Genomic DNA, 18,424 nt, shown 5'->3' with positions numbered 1-18,424 from the left:
CGGACAGTTAGGAACTGGCGCAATGTTGCCAATCTATTCGTTTGTACTGTGCATGTGCTCGCATGCTATGTTCACTGAACGGACAGTTCCAGTGTCCTTAGGACAACTCCATTTTGTTTGCCTACAACCTTGCCGCCCACCGTGCCATTTTGACTGCGCCGAATACGAACCGCTATACTGTCCTTCACACGCTCCCTTTCTACTCATTTACACCCATTCCGGACATCTTGTGTGTTCTACCACCATGTATTATCTCGTTCCCAAGCAGTACGCTGAGTTAGTATATCCTTTGGACACCCCTTACTGTTTCTGTATGCACATTGTGAAAAGATGGTGCTGCCACACATCACATCCATCTTACTTGGCATTAGACAGCACCCACATTCCATTGCTTGTGGATAGGTCGAACAGGCGCGCTGTTCGTGAACATTTTACCTCTTTTAAAAAAAAAAATTCAACACATACTCTATCTCTACATCTACTATACAAAACCACTTACTATATACACAAAAACACACATCACTCTAAAGAAACAGCATGGGAAGCGGACACTGAAACAAATATGGGGGAATTTGGATTTAACACAGGCTGGTTATGAGGGGAAGATTTGTGAGGAGAAGAAGGGATGGATACTTCATTGAAACGTCTATTTTCCTGTTGCAGGTTTCGGGATGGGTCACTAGAGAATGGAGAAGCAGGGCAGGCGCAGGTGGGGCAATGGTACCAAACTTTCCCTCTCACAAGGTCCTCCACAAACTCCCGTAAACTATGAAAATTGTTGTTCAAACGTTATCTGTGATGTCATCTTTGATGTCCTGGGTGTTAGGCTTAGCAATGCACGTAGATGGTGCGAGTAATGGTTGCTTAGATTACTATAAAGAGGGAATGTGCAGTGGAGTGTGGTAGCACTGTGAAGTGTAAAATTTCTTTAGTGAAATCTTTTTACTGAATGTACATATATATCTATGGCAGGGAAGGGAAATAAAGGGGCTAAACAAGTGATGTTGTCATTGATGTCATCAGCGACATGTGAGATGACATCTTTCATGGTCTGGGTGTCAGTGTTAGCAGTGCACATGGGTGGTGGAAGGGTTGGGGGCTTAGTTGACCATAACTGTCGAATTTCAGGGTTGTTTTGGTTTTAATGTGAAGTATAAAGGGGTGGTGGAAAGTTTTTTTTAGTGAAGTGTACAGGTTTTTGTTGGGGCAACTTAACCATAACGTTCCCTCAACAAAGTTTTTTTTGTAGTATATATATATATTACCAAAGCAAAGCAATATATATATATATATATATATATATATATATATATATATATATATATATATATATATATATATATATACACACAATTAAAAAACTTTGTTAAAGGGACGTTATGGTAAAGTTGCACTTATAAAAACCTATGAAATTCAGTAAAAAAACGTTGTTAAAAGGACGTTATGGTTAAAAGTAAAATCGAAAAACCCCTGAAATTCACCAGTTATGGTAAGCTAAGCAACCATAATTCGCGCCACCACCGTGTACTGCTAAGACTAACACCCAGGACATCAAAGATGACATCACAAATATCATTTCCCACCTTCTAGAATCATTGTTAACACTTCTATACACTTTTTGCAACTATTTCAACTAGTTTTGCATCCATAGATATCTACAAACATCTGACTTGATTGCGGACCTTCCGGACAGTGCCACATGACGTGTCCGAGAACCTGTCTGTACTTCACGATAAGATCCGTCATTCGCGGACAGTTCGGAACTGCATTTTCCACTGATCTAGGAACTTTCAACTTCAAAATTTCCGTTGCACACCTCCGACACCTTTTCATACTCATTATCCATTACCAATCTAGTACACAGTACACACTTGGAAGAATTTTATCAAAACTGCTATTTATCTTAAAAATGGCATCAGTTATTGCCATCCCTCATCCCCAAGAGCCACCACCACCACCAGCTGGAGGACCTTCACAACAAAAAAAGCACAGTTCTTTCAAAAACAATGAAGAGGACCAAGAAGATGAGGTAGAGCAAGTGCCTACTTCTAGCACCAAGATCGAATCATGGGTGTACCAGTTCTTTGCTACTGTTGGGAGTGTACCAAAGGCTAAAGCTACCAAAGTGAAATGCACTGAGTGCAATTTATACTCAGTCGCAGACTACCTGGACAGTACTCCTATGGGACAACCTCCATGCGCCGCCACACCAAATCCAATGACCGCAATGCTCTCAGAAAGGTTATTCCTTTCTCAGCAAGTAATAAGCTGTCTTCCTCCACCTCATCTTCCTCAACAAATACTGTAACCACACAGTTTGATGTCTGCGGGCATTGGTGCATTATAAATAAATAAATAAATGCATAAAGAAATAAGGAGGGCTACGGACCATTGCAGCCCCTGAAATGGGGGATAAAGGTCATTAGCACCCCTGATTCCCAAAGTGGGAACCCAGGGTGCTAAAACATAGATTTTTCTTCCTACAGCATCCCGCTGTAAGAAGGAAGGATTATTCTTCCTACAGCGGGACGTCCCGCTGTAGGAAGGACAATCCTTTTCCAAGACAGCCCACATGGAAAGAGAAGGCGGGGCTCCATACACTGCCCCTCTTCCCTTGCCATGGCAGCCCGCAAATTCCTATGAACATAATACCACAAGCACTTTTTTTCCCTTTCAAACCTATCCTACCTTCGAATATCTTTACCACATAGCCGGTCCCAGGTAGACATAGCCACTTTAACACCATTTTTCGTCCCTAGAGGTCATGGCCAGTAGCCAGATTGTCCGTGCAATAACCTTATGCCATGGCCCAGACAATCTGGCTACTGCCCACGACCACAGGCCATACCTCAGTCACCAAAGGTATATGACTATATTTTGTACCTACATTATTACACTTGTCAAAAAATAAAACACGGGCACATTTGCAAAACCATGCTTTAATGTCCTTGCCAATGCTCCTCAGGAGTTTGCTCAAAATCTGCCCATGTTTTATTTTTTTAAAAGTGTCAAAATGTATATATTACAATAGTCAAATAACTCGACAAAATCCATTCAGTCTTTACACAAACATTGAAGGTTTGGTCTATAATCTTTCTCAAAACTTTTGTCCACATTCGTCAAATAGCAACAAAGTTATAAGCCATCAAAAAATGTTGTGACCCCGCCTCTAATTTCGCCCCCTCTTGAGAAAATCCACCTAAACTTTAGAAAACCATTTATATCTAGATCCAAAATCGTTTAGCCAAATGTTGTGCAGCTTCGTCAAATGACAACACATTTATATGCCTTTACAATATTTTGGGACCCCCCCTCTAATTTTGCCCCCTCTTGACAGAATCCCAAAAAAATGTGCAAAACCATTCAGGATTAGTTCTAGAATAAAATTGCAAAATACATGCAGTTTCATTGAGTGGCGCAAAAGTTATAATCCATCCAAAACTGCTTTTCCCCAACCCTGTAATGCAGAAATAGGTACAGATGTCCTAGGACATCTGAAGTGTCCGGTGAACACCACAGGACTGTCCCAGGACATCCAGAGTCCGCGGACATTCGGGGGATGAAACAACCCATTTTATGGCTTCCTATGGCCATATCCAATAGAATCCTCATCCCCCCCCACCTCCCCAGAGATTGTTTGTCGAGTTTGACAAGTGAAATGCTGCTTTTTTTTAAAAGGTTTTCACCGCGCTGTTCGCAAACCCCAAAAAAGTCTGCGAATCAAAGATGGCAGGCGTTTCAAGAAAACAGACGCATTTCACGTTTTCTCACCATCCAATCAGCGGACGCGTCTGGTGTTTGCAGATTATGCAAAAGTCAGCAAATTTTTCTGGCCAATCGGAGGCGAGTCCGCGGACAGCACAGCCAATCAGAGGACCGAACAGGGAAGTGAGTCCGCGGAGCGGACATATAAATCACAAATTTTTGTTGCTTTACATTTTGGCCATTTAAAAAGAAACTACTAGACAGATTTACACCAAATAAAAAAAAGCATGCTTTCGGGACCAAGACGCCGCTCCTGCCGCAAATTTGGTGTAAATCTGTCCAGCGGTTTGGGCTGTAGGCATGAGCACATTTTTTTCCCATTATGTCTATGGGAAAAAAATAAATTTTGGGACTCCCCTATATAACTTTGCCCCCCCGTACCAAACCTCACCAAACTTTGCAAACAAATTCAGAGTGGGCCATATACTTATTTTGCAAAGTTTGGCGAGGATTCGTCCAGGGAGAGCAAAGTTATAAGCCGCCCAAAAAGTACTCTTCCTATGGAAACAGCAACTTAACCATAAATACAGTGGCTGTGTTATATATATATACGGTCAATTGTGAAAAGGTAAATTGTGACCCTTTGAAATCGGTTAATTGTTCATTCGAACAATTGTAAACAAACAATTTGGTGTATACCATTACACCAGCTACTCCAGGACGACAGGAATACTTCACACTGCACCACTAGGAAGACCCCAGCTGAGATAAAATCTTTGAGTGAGACATCAGAACGAGAATGCCCCAATCCGAGACAACCAGTGGTCGACCTGACATGAACAGAGAAGTGAGAGAGCGTGACGGAGCTGCGAAAGAATGCATGAATGCCTACGCCAAAATATGCAGAAGGGCCCGCGAGCCCCAGTTCGAGGCTGGAGACATAGTGGCCGTAAAACAACCACAGACACATAAACACACCTCCATTTTCCATGAAGAGCCCTTGCTCGTCACCGCTAAGAAGGGGGTCCATGGTCACCGATCAAGGGACAGAAGGGTCCATCACTCGCAACTCATCCCACTTCAATGGAATCCCCTTATTAGGATCACAGCGAATAAGTGGACGAGTGACGGTTCCCATTGACGACGTGTCAGATGACTCATATCAAGGAGACCAAGAGTACACCGGTGGCTCTGACCACGAAGGCCAGCTGGACTGGGTGGCCAACAGCAGTCCTCCTGAAGCCAGGTGCTTGCGGCCGCAGCGAGCTAAAAACAAGCCTCGACGCCTACTTGAAGAGATGGGCCTAGTTCATCATGTTTGGACCTTAACCCGTTGTGAAGGTTGAGTGATGTTTAAAATGGGGAGATGTCATGTTGACGTACTCTGGGGCAGAGGGAGGTGGGAGGATGGGAGGGAGGAAGTGACGTGGGAGGGCGGGGCCTAGGCAGTTCATGTGAAGTTGAATAAAGGGAAGACATTCGAAGCAGAGCTCCGTGTCCCGTGCCTATTTGTATGAGTGTGATGCCTGACTGAAGGCCCTCAAACACAACACAAAGGAAAATTGCAAAAGCAAAGAAATACACTAGTTATGCTAAACTGTGCAACCACAACTTGCAATTCTGCCATGTACTGCTCCGACTAAAACCCAGGACATCGTCCACAATATGATGTTGGGGAACCATATACCAAGTCTGCATCAGACTAGAGGTGGTGAGGCGGAAAGAGGATACCATGCAAAATTGGATTGGAGAGTTGGGGGTGGTCTGGGGAGCCAGTTAAAGTTTGAACATTTTTGGATTATTGGTTGTACACCGGGGTAATCTTGCGAGATTACCATGGCTACAACGAAGAGGCACTCAAAAAATAAAATGTTTCACACAAACCAAAGAGTGAAAGGGGGTAATGGGAGAGGACCAGAGAGGGAAAAGGGGCTGCATGGTGTGCGGGGGCAAGGGAAAGAGGAAGGGGGCAATTGGTGAGTGCCTGTGAGGGCAGGGAAGAGTTTTTGATTTTTTAGCATTTTCGCATCATCGGGGGAATACCAGGGGAATACCGTGACATGAGTAGTTCATTGCTGCTGCATGCGCAGTCCATTGCCATTATCGGGGGGTCTTTCATGATGCACCTTTAGGCCTCTCCCACCCTACTTGCTTTCAGACTTCACTTCTAGGCCTTTCTGCTACCTCTGTCAGCTTGGCTTGCCATGTTTCTTCAGTACCTCCCATTGCACTGTTGGGCCTATATCCAACATTCAGTTCAGCACATCATCGAATAGGTCTTTCCTGGACCTCTAAATTCTCAATATTCAGGCAAGTATCTTCCAGACATCTTAGTTATCAGCATTCACTATAGGATATGTCTCTCTCAGACCTCTGCCTTGTATGTTGGATTTCCAATTGTGGCTGCTTTCTGCTCCGCAGCATTCTGCATCCTGCATGGAGAGTGGAGAGTGCTCTGCTGCGGCATCGCAGTGTGACCATGTGGTTTGACATTTAGGTTTACAATTAGGTAAATAGAACATTCCCAGAGCATCTGAAGGGATTCTAAAATGGTAGTACCTATTGCTAGCTGGATGTCAGGGTGGCCTTGCTGCACTGTTAGTGAGTTTTATCGAGAGGGCCCAAAACCTGTGGTATCCCAGTCCATCCACCCTGGGAGGTATATCACGGAGTGACCAGACCAAGCAAGTCCCTTGTGGCTTGGCTCCCTTGAACAATAGAATGAGGAGTTCCATTAACAAACAACATCACATTGGGACAAACTAGGGCAGCATAAAGAGAATTATTTTCCTGACAACATACAGAACAATCTGCATTCAGCGCACCCAACATAAAACGCTTGTGCAGTAAAGTGTGACTGAAGAAAACAATTCTGGGCTAAACTGCAAAGCAACATGCATTCCTTCACAGCACTCAACACATTTAAAAAACTAGACACCTAACAATATCACAATTGCACATTTGCAATGCACGCTCCCATCCTGTTTGCAAGTAGAATGCTTGATAGGACACAATCCATTATACATGACAACACGTAGGCAATTACCAGTCACAAATCCATGCTCCTGTGTAAGGCCACCCCAGACAACAAGGGTACATACATGGACTGGGTCAAACAAAATAATGGGTGAACTGCTGAAGACACCTACTAATCCACCCCTCTCACACACGAAAGAAATGATACTCTTTACAGCAACAAGAGTCTTTATACAACCCCCTTCCAAATCCATTAAATACGATTATGTGTACAACTCAAAAACGGAGCTCTGTTCAAATCAGCCCATGCATTACCATACTACTTAAATAAACATGGGGAAATGAAATTTAGTTTGAACTGCTAAACAAGCATCAACATCAAGGCCTAAATTGAAAAAAGTATATACTTTACATCACACATAAACATCACCCAACACACACGCACACACACACATACATACAGATTGTCCATTAATTAATACAAGTAACCGGCAGTGATTCAGAACAAAATCTATCGCGTGTGATAATGTAGAATCAAAAAATGCAATTACCAATCAAGCATCCAAGCTCTGCCACGAATCAGCCCTTGCATAATTAGTCTACTTAAATTGCCTCATCCACACTGAAACTCATTTCATTGTGAGGTGATGGAACACTAAAGCCCCACAATGACACTGGCAGTGGCACTCTCAAGCCACTGATTCCTGACCCTGGGTCACAGAGAGGGGAAGTAGATAGGTGTGTTGTTTATGTCAACATAGCCCTCCATATGAATGAACAAGCACACACAAACATCCACAGTCATACATTTAACATTTAAAAATCAAACATTAAAGCGTACTGCTGTGTTTTTATTTTTCAGCATGTCTACTACACACAGCTTCTTGGACAAAAACACTGAGGTCATTAAGAATTAATGCACTCACCCAGGCTTACAAATCCATTGACAAATTAGCGTGCACACTCCTCGTCATCGCAGTCCTGCGGGCATTCTGCCACCACTAAATAGGCCTACAATATCATGCAGGAACTAACTAAAGCATCTGAACACACTTTAACCAATGACAGGGAATCCTTACAACCACACCCCGACATTGGTTCACAAATGTTTTCTACTTCTCCATGCATATCGTCACCACTGCAGGCCAACACACACATGCAGTCACCACCCAACAGAGCCCAACTATGTATACCTGATAACAAGGAATCCTAGTAGTCAGGCCACAACTCTCTTATAAGCTGCACCAATTCATCCCATCATGTAAAGTGGAAAACACACCAAAACAGAGATTAGCAAAGAGTCTCAAAGCCAGTACTCACTCACACCACACTATCAACAGTGTTCCCTCTGGTAATGTGCTCTACGTAATACACAATTCTATTTGCTAGTGCTTAGGCTTTGTGACTACAAACTGTCTTGCCTGTTATACCTGTGAGGAGTTCTTCATGGCATCTGGAGAAGTGGCTGCTACAACACCTGTGGTGCATTGATCATTTGAGTTGTGGTCCCTGGCCATGCCCACTTCCACCATAAAAAAGCGGCCAAGCAGAAGCGGCATGACTTTTAGGTAAAAATCTTTTCTGCACTCCTGAATTACCTACACACAGCTCCTTACTCGCCAGAATTGATGAACCGCCACAGACAGCAGAAGCGGTAGATGATGTAAACTTGAGCAGTGAAACTATTCTATTTACATCACATTCAGAAGTATGCGTGTCTAACTCTAGTACGTCATTTACACTATTTCAAACACTGGAGAGACTGCTTTGTACACTGGTTAACACATGTGAAGCATTGCAACAAACGTCATTGGAACATACTTCCATTCTCAAACAAATGTTCTCAAGTACAGTGGCTCTTGGTATCCTCCATTTTTGGGATATGCAAGCACTGTTTTAGGAATATATGGAGTCCTACACAAAGGCAAGATAGCTACTGATGGCATCTTGGTTTCCTTTGCCTTTCCCCCCTTGTTTCTCAAAGTCCTGAGAGGCCCTGACTCTGTTCTCTTCCCCTGAATGGCTGTTGGGTAGACAGACCATATATGGCTAGGGGGTAGTCTCATGCCAGACCGGCTGGTGCCTTACCAGGGACAGGTTGTTGTGGGAATACCCTTGGGGTGAGGCCTGCGTGAATGGTGTGACTAGTCAATATGTATTCTGTGTTGTGGATGTCTGGTTTTGGTTTTGTGACACAACACCTGAACCAGCCCTGACGGAACCTGGAATGAATGCAGTGTAGTGCACTGAAAGGCTGGGGTGTAGACCCCAATCCACATCCTGTGTTGTGGGTGTCTGGTTTCTGGTGAGTGGCCTGAATGCCTGTGAGCCTGATTGCGTGCTGCCTGCCTGAATGCACGTGTGTTTGATTGGCTGGATGAGCCTGGCTCAGCCTGAGTTAATGGGGACTGTTTTGTATAACAGGGGACCTCACACTCACTTACTTGTCAGAAGCTCAAACAAGAAGTCGGAAGTAGAAGTTGAAGTCATTTTAAGCTTGCATCCTGGAATCCAGCCGGAGGAAGAAGTCTGCGGCTGCATCTCTTCATCCAATCCAAAAGCTACCCTGCTGATTCAAAGAATGAACCAAAAGAGGACCTGGATAGGCACCACTTCCTGTATCTGCAAGGGAACGTGGTGCATCTGCTGCTCTCCACCCGAAGTGTCCTGGAAACCAGTCCTGTGTACCTGTCATCCGGAGAAGGGATCTTCATGGGTCCAGAAGAGGAGTGCCTGAACATCTTGAAGCCAAGAAGATCATCTGTGTCACCCAGGGTCCGGAGGAGTGTTTGTGACCGCTGGACACCAATCTGCTGAGTATCGCCCAGAAGAGGAAGTACACTGGCATAGTGCTGTATGATGCCCAGAGCTGTGAAAGTTCCAACTAACTGAAGAGTCCTTCAAGGGGCACTGCTGTCACGACATTTGTCCACTTTTCCATGCAGAAGAAGGTCCAGAGTTTCTGCCTGTAGAGGAGTGTCCACCAGTGGATTTCGTGCCACCAAAATCTGAAGAACACATCCCAAGGGTCCAGACTTAGTGTGGGTCCACAGTCTAGTCCAGTGGTCATGTCCATGTCACCAGAAGCCATCCCAAGGTCTGTGCTATGGCTGCAGCACCACTGAACCAAAAGGCAGTGAACTGCAAAATCCTGAAACCTGACGGCTGTTTCTGCCACTGCACCCGTTACCACCTAAAGCCACCCACAGCCACAAAGGGTCTTATCTTCTTAAGCCAGGACTTGTTGAGGTCCACAGGAAGTTTCACCTTCTTGGGACATCCACAGCCGGTGTAGCATTCCAACATTGTAGACCACCACAGAAATCCTGCATTGCAACCTTTCTGATACTGTTTGGTTCTCTTCTTCTTCTCAACACCAACATCCCAGTGACTCCTTCTTCCAATGGGGGTCCTTCCTCAAGTGGTCTTGTTGAGTAAAGCCAAGAAAACTCCATCATTTCGCCTTCCAAGGCACCCAAGGAGCTGTGACGAGGAAGAGCATATTCCATCCTCAGGATTCGTCCAGGGGTCCCAGATTTGTCTCGGATCCTGTTCTCTTGTGGCTTCCCAGGTACTTTGGGGTAGTGGTATCTGTATAAAGCAGACTATTAAAGAATATATTTGGACTTGCCTGTAATATACAACATAAAGTACACCAACATTTCCTTACAGGTTGCCCAGGCTGTGGGGTCCTCACACAGTATTGCATTTTTATCCTAAAGAAAGCATTCTGCCTATGTTGTAACCATTACCTGCCTAACTACAGTAATGTTTTATGAAGTTAACCCTTGCCTAATGTTATGTTATATTATCCATTTTGTACATAAAGTACAGTTCAACTAACGCCTGAAGGCAACTTGGCGCTAAAATAGACTAACAAATCAGCCAGGTTTTTAGAGAGCTGAGAAACTGCAGATGAGCCACAGTGGAGCGCTCCATAGTCTAACCACCAATTTGAACATAACAACATTTAGGGACAGCAATAAGAAATAGATCCCTGAAACGAAGGAGATGACAGGGAACATAAGGGCAGAACTTACGCTGAAGGTATTCTGGCCCTACAGCATAAAAAGCCCCATTTACCAAGCACAAAGAATTAAAATACATGCGCTTGGCCACTGGAAGCCAATGAAGAGCAGAAAGGACCGGGGAAATATGATCCATTCTGCCGAGTTCTGAAGAATCTGTAGACGTTGTATCAGAAAAGCGGGTCGCGCCATGTAAAAAGAATTACAATAGTCGATACGACTTAGAACTAAGGAAGCAACTACCGGGGCACACAGATGTTGAGGAATAAACTTCAGAATCTTTCATAGGACCTTCAACTGAAAATGGCCAGACTGGCAAACTGAGTTGCATTCTGGTATTTGTAGTTTCCCAGTCAAGATGGGGGGAATAATGCCGCAATTGTACACTTTTTGCCTAACATAGTTCTATAAGGTTTTATATATTTGAGTGACACTATGGTATGTGTACATTTCTAAGTATCTTTAAAAAGCAGGGTATTGTTGAAAGCCAAACATGGGGGCAAATGATGAGAAGGCAAGTAAGTCAAGAGTGTTTGCCCATTATGTGGTAAGAGAGTTTGCAATCCTGGACACTGGTGCAGTTATTTCCCCCTGATTGTGGCTGATTTTCAGGGCAGAAGCAAAGGACACATTTGGGAGGACAGCGTAACTTTTGTTCAGAGGGCGAATGCAACCCTTGGTTTCCTTTAGGTTGGTAGGTTGGCAAGCGTGCTCAAGTATTTGGTTACCAGGATTTTACTCAGGTTGTCATGTTCCCACTGCAGACGCTTACCCACAAGACAGCAAACATTTTTTTCATATTGAGATTTTGTTTTCCAGAGAATATTTCAGGTTGCAGGGTTTAAAAGGAGAACACACTTTTATTCTTTGCCAGCACATTTATTGGAAGATTTCCTCTATCAGGATATTTTTCTGGCATTCATTACTATTTTTTTAAAAGTCCATTGCTATTTTGTCTTGCCCACGTTCTTCTTAGGATAAGGTCAATTTAACTACATTTGTATATTAGACTTTAAATTATATGTATGTTTTTTACTGTGCATATATTCATGGGTGCCGGCATTTGATTTCCGCTATGGGGGAAAATGTACCTGAGCATATGTTTTTCTTGCAGCTTGTCAATTTTTTCCCTTTTCTGTGCTGCGTAATTGCGATTAGTTGGGGTCATGCAATGTATCACAATAGTCACCAAGAGACCAGCCATGAAACAAGGGGCCTGTAGCACACTGCTTAACCAAAGTCTGTGATCCTCGGCAAATAATTGAATCTCAATGCGCATTGACTAAAAACATTGTGACTTCTCAAAGCCTGCAATCTTTTATACACAATAAAAAACAAAATAGATATTTTTACAGCTACAGTGGGTTTCGCATCCATGCAGTAACTAAGAATGACTCTGCTCAGCTCCAAAGCGAGGAAGGGCCATCCCCCTCAGGCCACGTTGCCTAATAAATGAGCCTTTGTTACAACACCATCTATAGCATCATGACCTGAGCGGGTTGGATCCTTCCTCAGTTTGAAGCTAAGCAGGGTCGGTTTCCGTTACTGCATGGATGGGAGACTATCAACAGTCCTGATTGTTTTGTGTTTTTCTATTTTGAAATATCTCACAAAACACGGCATCCAGATTATGGGCCTCATCACGACTTTGGCGGTAACCCTTAAATCGGGCGGTCGCGCTATTACCACCGGATTTAAGGGTCCGCCAAATCAGGGCTTCGGCGGATTTCGCCCCAGCTATGAGCTGGGGGGGAAGTCCGCTGAAAATTTGCGCTATTACCGCCGGCGCGAAATCCGCCGGCGGTAAGAGCACGAAAAATTCCCCATTGAGCCCAATGGGGAATGGGGCATTCCCGAATGGGCTCAATGGGGAATGGGGATTAACATTACCACCGAACTCGTGATCCGGCGCTATTAGCGCCGGGGAGTTCGGTGGTAGGGCTAATACCGCCGGCGGTAATAACGCAGGCGGTAACGCCCAAGTCGTGATGAGGCCCTATGTATTTTAAACCATCCTACTGTCGGTCCTTGAAAGATTTGCAATCAGGGATAATATTTTATTGCCTTTTGCTGAATTGCATTTTGGTATTTGTAGTCTTCCAATCAAGATGGGGGGAATAATGCCATAATTGAACACTTTCTGCCTAACATAGTTCTACATGGATTTATATATTTGAGTCACACTATGGTATGTGCATTTTTCAAGTTAGCTTTATAAAGCAGAGTATTGCTGCAAGCCAGAAATGAGGGTGAGGAAGAGAAATGATCAGAGGGCAAGTAAGTCATGAGTATTTGCCCACAGTGTGGCAAGCAACTTTTCAATCCTGGACACTGGTGCAGTTATTTTCCCCTGATTATGGCTGATTTTCAGGGTACAAGTAATATACTCATGTGGGTGGATAGTGTAACTTTATTTCAGAATACAGAAGCAACCCCTTGGTTCTTTTTGAGTTTGGCAAGCTTGCTTAAGAATTTGGCTATCAGGATTTTACTCAGGTTGTCATGTTCCCAGTGCAGACGCTTACCCACAAGACCACAAGCACCTGTTTCATATTGGGATTTAGTTTTCTAGGGAATATTTCATGACAGATTGCTGGGTGTAAAAGGTGAGCACCTTTAATACTTCACCAGAATATTTATTGGAAGATTATCTCTCTCAGGGTATGTTCTGTTGTTCATAACTTTTTTTTAAAGTCCAATCCTATTTTTTCTTGCAAACTTTCTTCTAAGGAGGAGGTCAATTGAACTACATTTGTATTTTTCACTTTAAAATATATGTGCACTTACTGTGCATATATTCATGGGTGCTAGCTTTTGATTGTCACTATCAGGGCAAAAGTACCTGGGCATATGTTATTCTTGCAGCTGGTCATTTTTTCGCATTTCAATGCTGCTTAAATGCGGTTAGTTGGGGTTGTGCGATGTGTCACAACAGTCACCAAGAGACCAGCCATAAAACAAGGGGCTTGTAGCAAGCAGATTAAGCAAAGTGTGTGATCCACAGGAAATAATTGAATCACACTGCCCATTGCCTAAAAACATTGTGAGTTCTCAAAGACTGCAATATTTCATAAATAACAATACCACTGTTAAAACAGGTCAAAATAAGTTTGGGATTGAAGAACATCTTTCAGTGATGGGATGCACGTGTTTTATAATATAGAGTGGGCGTGCCCAACGGCCAAAGGCCATGGTTAGTGGTTTGATATTGTTCTAAAATGGTCAGTGAGCATGGGCAAAGTATGTGCCCAATGGCCATGTCCAAAGGCCATGGCTAGTGTTCTGGTATTGTTTTAAAATGGACGACAGTGGGCGCAGCTTAACGGCGTGTCCACTGGCCATGGATGAAGGCCATGGCTGTTGGTCTGGTAGTGTTCTAATATATACAGTGAGCACGGCGGAAGGGCGTGTCCACTGGCCCTGGCTGAAGGCCATAGGTAGTGTTCTGGTAGTATTTTAAAATGGACAGTGGGCACAGCTGTGGGCCATGGCCACTGGCCATGTGTGGAAAAAATCTATGAAATAACAAAACCCTTGAAATTCAAGGAACAATCTTTAGTTGTATGGACATAAAGGTGAGAACTTAATGCAACAAAACCCCTGAAATTCAGCTAAAGCCACCTTAATTCTGCATCCTTGTTGATGTCATTGATGACATCACTAATTACATGTTGTAGGAGAACACTGATAACATCACAAATTGCATCACTGATGACATCTCTGGTGACACACTGATTACAGTGGCATTAGCCATTACATGATTAATAAGTTAGCTCATAAAAACTTTGATTTTATTAATAACAATTTAGGCCATGGACTTGGCCATGAAAGATGCTGTGGTCACTGGCCATCACCAAACACCATAGCTAGTAGTCAGATAATATTGCAAAATACCAATGTGCATGTTTAAAAGCCATGCCTAGTGGCCAGTCAGTTTTAAAATATATACTGGGCAACGTTGAAAGATGTAATCAGTGGCCATAGCTAGTGCCCGTTAATATGTTAGAACATACCGTTGGCATGGCAACAGGCCGCGGCCACTGGCTAGTATTGTGTTGAAGACCATGGCTAGTGGTTGGTTAGAGTATATACTACACAGTGGACAGAGCTGAAAGCTGTAGCCACTGGTGAAGGACAAAATTAATAGTTGGTGGTCTGTTAGTGTTTGAAGGTATACAATGCATATGGGTGAAGCCTGTGGCAAGTGTCCATGAACGAAGGCCACGATTAGTAACCATTAATGTGTTAAAATATATTTGCCCATGCACACTGACCATGGCTGAAGGCCATCCTTAATGCTGGTTACTGTTGTAACGTAGTTAGTGATGTCATCAGTGATGTGATCTGTGATTTCATCATTGTGTTCATAGACTGCGTAACAGGGGGCACAACGTTAAGGTGGCTTTAGCTCAATTATAAGGGTTTTGTTGCGTTAAGTTCTGACATTAAAGCCCATGCAACTAAAGTTTTGCCTTGAATTTCAATTTTTTTTTTTTTTTTACAATGTATAGCTCACCTAAAATTCCCTGCAACTAAAGTGTTTTCCTTCCTCTTTGGGGCACTGATTTCCATCAGGCAAAGTGAGTGGCACTCTTCACAGTTGTTTTGATAAATAAAGCATCTGGATTCCAAAATGTCGTTTTGGTAGAAAAAACTATTCTTTATTTGGATCCTTACAACTCGGCAAGCAAAATGTAAAAGTTAAAATTACAGACCATCAAAATATGGCACTCCCATAGTGCAAAAAAGTGCGGTTTTTGGGCGTTAACGCATTTCGCAGCAAATCTCGCCGCTTGTTCACAATTGCAAGCCCCCAACAACCAGTGAGTTTTAAAACATTAGTGCAGAGCATACGGGAAACACTGGAGATTATTTTAGTCAAAATAGAAGAGGGACTCCCTTTGCCAATGCACATCTTATCTAGCGAAAGCATGGCGGCCATCTTATAATGTGACAGAGGTAGTGATTTTAACTCTTATATGCAGCTTTTCTACACAAGACACATGAACAGTACCCCTCATGCATCGAAAACTTTGAATTGTGCTTGAGTATCCTCTGTTTTAGGGATTCCATGCATTTTTAAAACACAGTGTCTGACATTTCAAATCTAATGTCATATGGATGCCCAACTTGCCACAGAAATATAAACAGCCACACAGACATTTAACAATATTTTGACACAGAGTTCTACCAAACAAGTGCACAATGCACTAACAGGGTTATGGGCCACCCATCCCCAATGTGCGATTAACACCTAGTGGCTTCATTGATCAGCATAGCATTGACTTTCTCAGAAAACTTTGTATTTCATGAAATGCATATTGCACCAATGGCTATGTTGGTTAGTGATCCAGTTGTCCCATCTTCGGCTTACAATCGGCAGCACAATTCTTATTCTACGCAGTACATTGGGATCCTATGATATGTGGTAGCAAGATGATGCATACTACAATGGCAGTCACTCTGATAGTGGGGCTGTCTTCAGTGCTCTGCAATTAATAAGGTGCATAGTGCAAAAGGCGACAAGCAGCAAACTTTTTTCTAATTTAGCAGTATGATATTATTCGTAAATAATGCATTGGAATCCTTACGTGCCAACATGTCGATAGACCACATCGTGCAGTGGCAACAATTATGATGATTCCATAAGGTGCATAGTGCAAATAGCGACAAGCGCCAAACCTTTTCTGATTTAGCAGCATGGTATTGTTCATATAAAAGCCTTAGAATCCTTAAGTGCCAATATATCGGGAAACCACATCATGAAGTAGCAATGATTGTGATCATGATCCTGTCTCTGATGTTCTAAAATGTGTAAAGTGCATAGTGCAGTAGCAGCAGTATTGGTCAGCATAACAATGTATCACAACTGAAACTTTCAGTTAGCAGCATAGTTGGTTTTGTGCAAAATTGCATTAGACTCATAAAGTGCATGCATATCCATAAAGTGCAGGTGCAATAGCAGCAATTCTTATCAGTTGCATACTTATTCCATAAAATCATTTCTGAATGTACCCATTGCAAAATTGATTGAGCTGCTGCATCCAGTGTATCTCGCACGGATCATAATCATACAATTCTTTACCAAGTTGCACCTTTACTAGATTTGTCCACTGCATTTCTTACGGCTCCTTAAAATCCACCAGTTCCCAACATCTCTGCACCACATGTTAAAAATATCAACTATCACACTTGTAAATATAAAACGAAAGAAACAATCACCAATAAATCAGAAAAAAATCATAAAAATATTAAAATAGTAGTGTCCAACTTTGAATCCTAATCATAAAACACATTTTGTAATCTTACAAAGTGGCATATTATAGCGGAAATTATAACATTCTGTCTTAATTCATACATTTGTTGACTCAAAAGAGGGAAGAAAATCCACGTGGTACAGATATCATTGTCCTAAAAAAGTGTACAGTTCTTCGTCTATATTGTGCCCATACGGGAATTCGCTTTCAAAGTCTAGAATGCACCTAGTCTCTTTTTCTCGTAAAAGTTTTTCTTTGTTACCACCTCTGGGACCTGTATCAATTTTGTGAATCCCAAAGAAACCAAAGCTCTCGATGTTTTTGTTGTGGCAATCTGCAAAGTGCTTGGCCATAGGGTAATTAGCATCACTATTGATGATGGCTCGTACGTGCTGTTTTATGCGAATCTTTAATTTACATTTCGTACTGCCTATGTACCATTTTTGACAGGAACATGTGAGGACATAAACAACATATTCAGTTTCACATGTGATTTTGTCCAATATCGAAACAGTTTGGCCTGTAATGGGGTGTTTAAAAGAACCACAGTTCTTAGCATACTTGCAGATGCTACATCGAGTGCATTTGAAAAAACCCTTCTTTTGATTTGATAACCAGCTTTTCTTGTTGGTGTCTTCTTCTTTGATCATATAACTTTGAACCAGAGAGTCTTTTATAGATCGATTCCTTCTAAAAGTTATCTGAGGGTCGGTCTTTAGGTTACAACGAAGATCTTGGTCCACCAAGAAGATTTTCCAGTGGTTGTTGAGAATTCACCTAATCGCAGGTGCCTGAGTGTCAAAAGTTAGGATCAGGCGAGTACTGTCTTTTTCAGTCTTTGTCAGGTCCTTCCTCTCGGATCCTGCTATGAGACTTGATGGTTCTTTCGATCTGGCTTTGAAATACGCTCTCTCAATCACTCTCTTGGGATACAGATGTTTTGAGAAGCCATGAGCCATAATTTGACTTTCTATGTCGTAGGATTCCAGTGTGGTGTTGTTTATTCTCAACTTGATAAATTCTCCATACGGAACACTCCAAATAAGGTTTTTGGGGTATCCGCTGTTCACATGCAGTGGTGTATTTGACCCTGTAGCTTTTCTATGCAGCTCACAAGCTACCTTCTCATTCATAATTCTCACTTTGACATTGAGGAAGGTGATTAATGTTCGACTATGTGTTTCCGTGAATTGGAGATTGTTCTTGTTGAGGTTCAAACGCTTGACAAAGTCCACCCAACCCTGCTCTGTCCCTTTCCAGATAATGAAGAGATCATCAATGTATCTCAGCCATAAGATAACATTGTCTGTGTATTCGCGATTACTGTCTGTCCAGACTTAAGTTCCTCCCATGCACCCATCGTTATATTTGCGTACAATGGCGCAAAGGTGGTGCCCATAGCGGTTCCCTGCAACTGTTTGAAGTACTCATTGTTGAAAAGGAAGACATTGTTTGTAA

At 42.8% G+C, this 18,424-nt stretch overlaps 1 protein-coding gene across 3 annotated transcripts in view; it reads left to right on the top strand.

Moving 5' to 3' along the window:
• The window catches only part of HTR1F (5-hydroxytryptamine receptor 1F), a 3,723,175-nt gene that overhangs the window by 2,218,822 nt on the left and 1,485,929 nt on the right, over nt 1-18,424 (top strand). The window lies entirely within an intron of this gene.

The sequence above is a fragment of the Ambystoma mexicanum genome, chromosome 7p, assembly GCF_040938575.1.
Source record: "Ambystoma mexicanum isolate Mex_15411 chromosome 7p, UKY_AmexF1_1, whole genome shotgun sequence".
Taxonomy (NCBI): domain Eukaryota; kingdom Metazoa; phylum Chordata; class Amphibia; order Caudata; family Ambystomatidae; genus Ambystoma; species Ambystoma mexicanum.
This window is presented reverse-complemented; position numbering and strand designations above follow the sequence as displayed.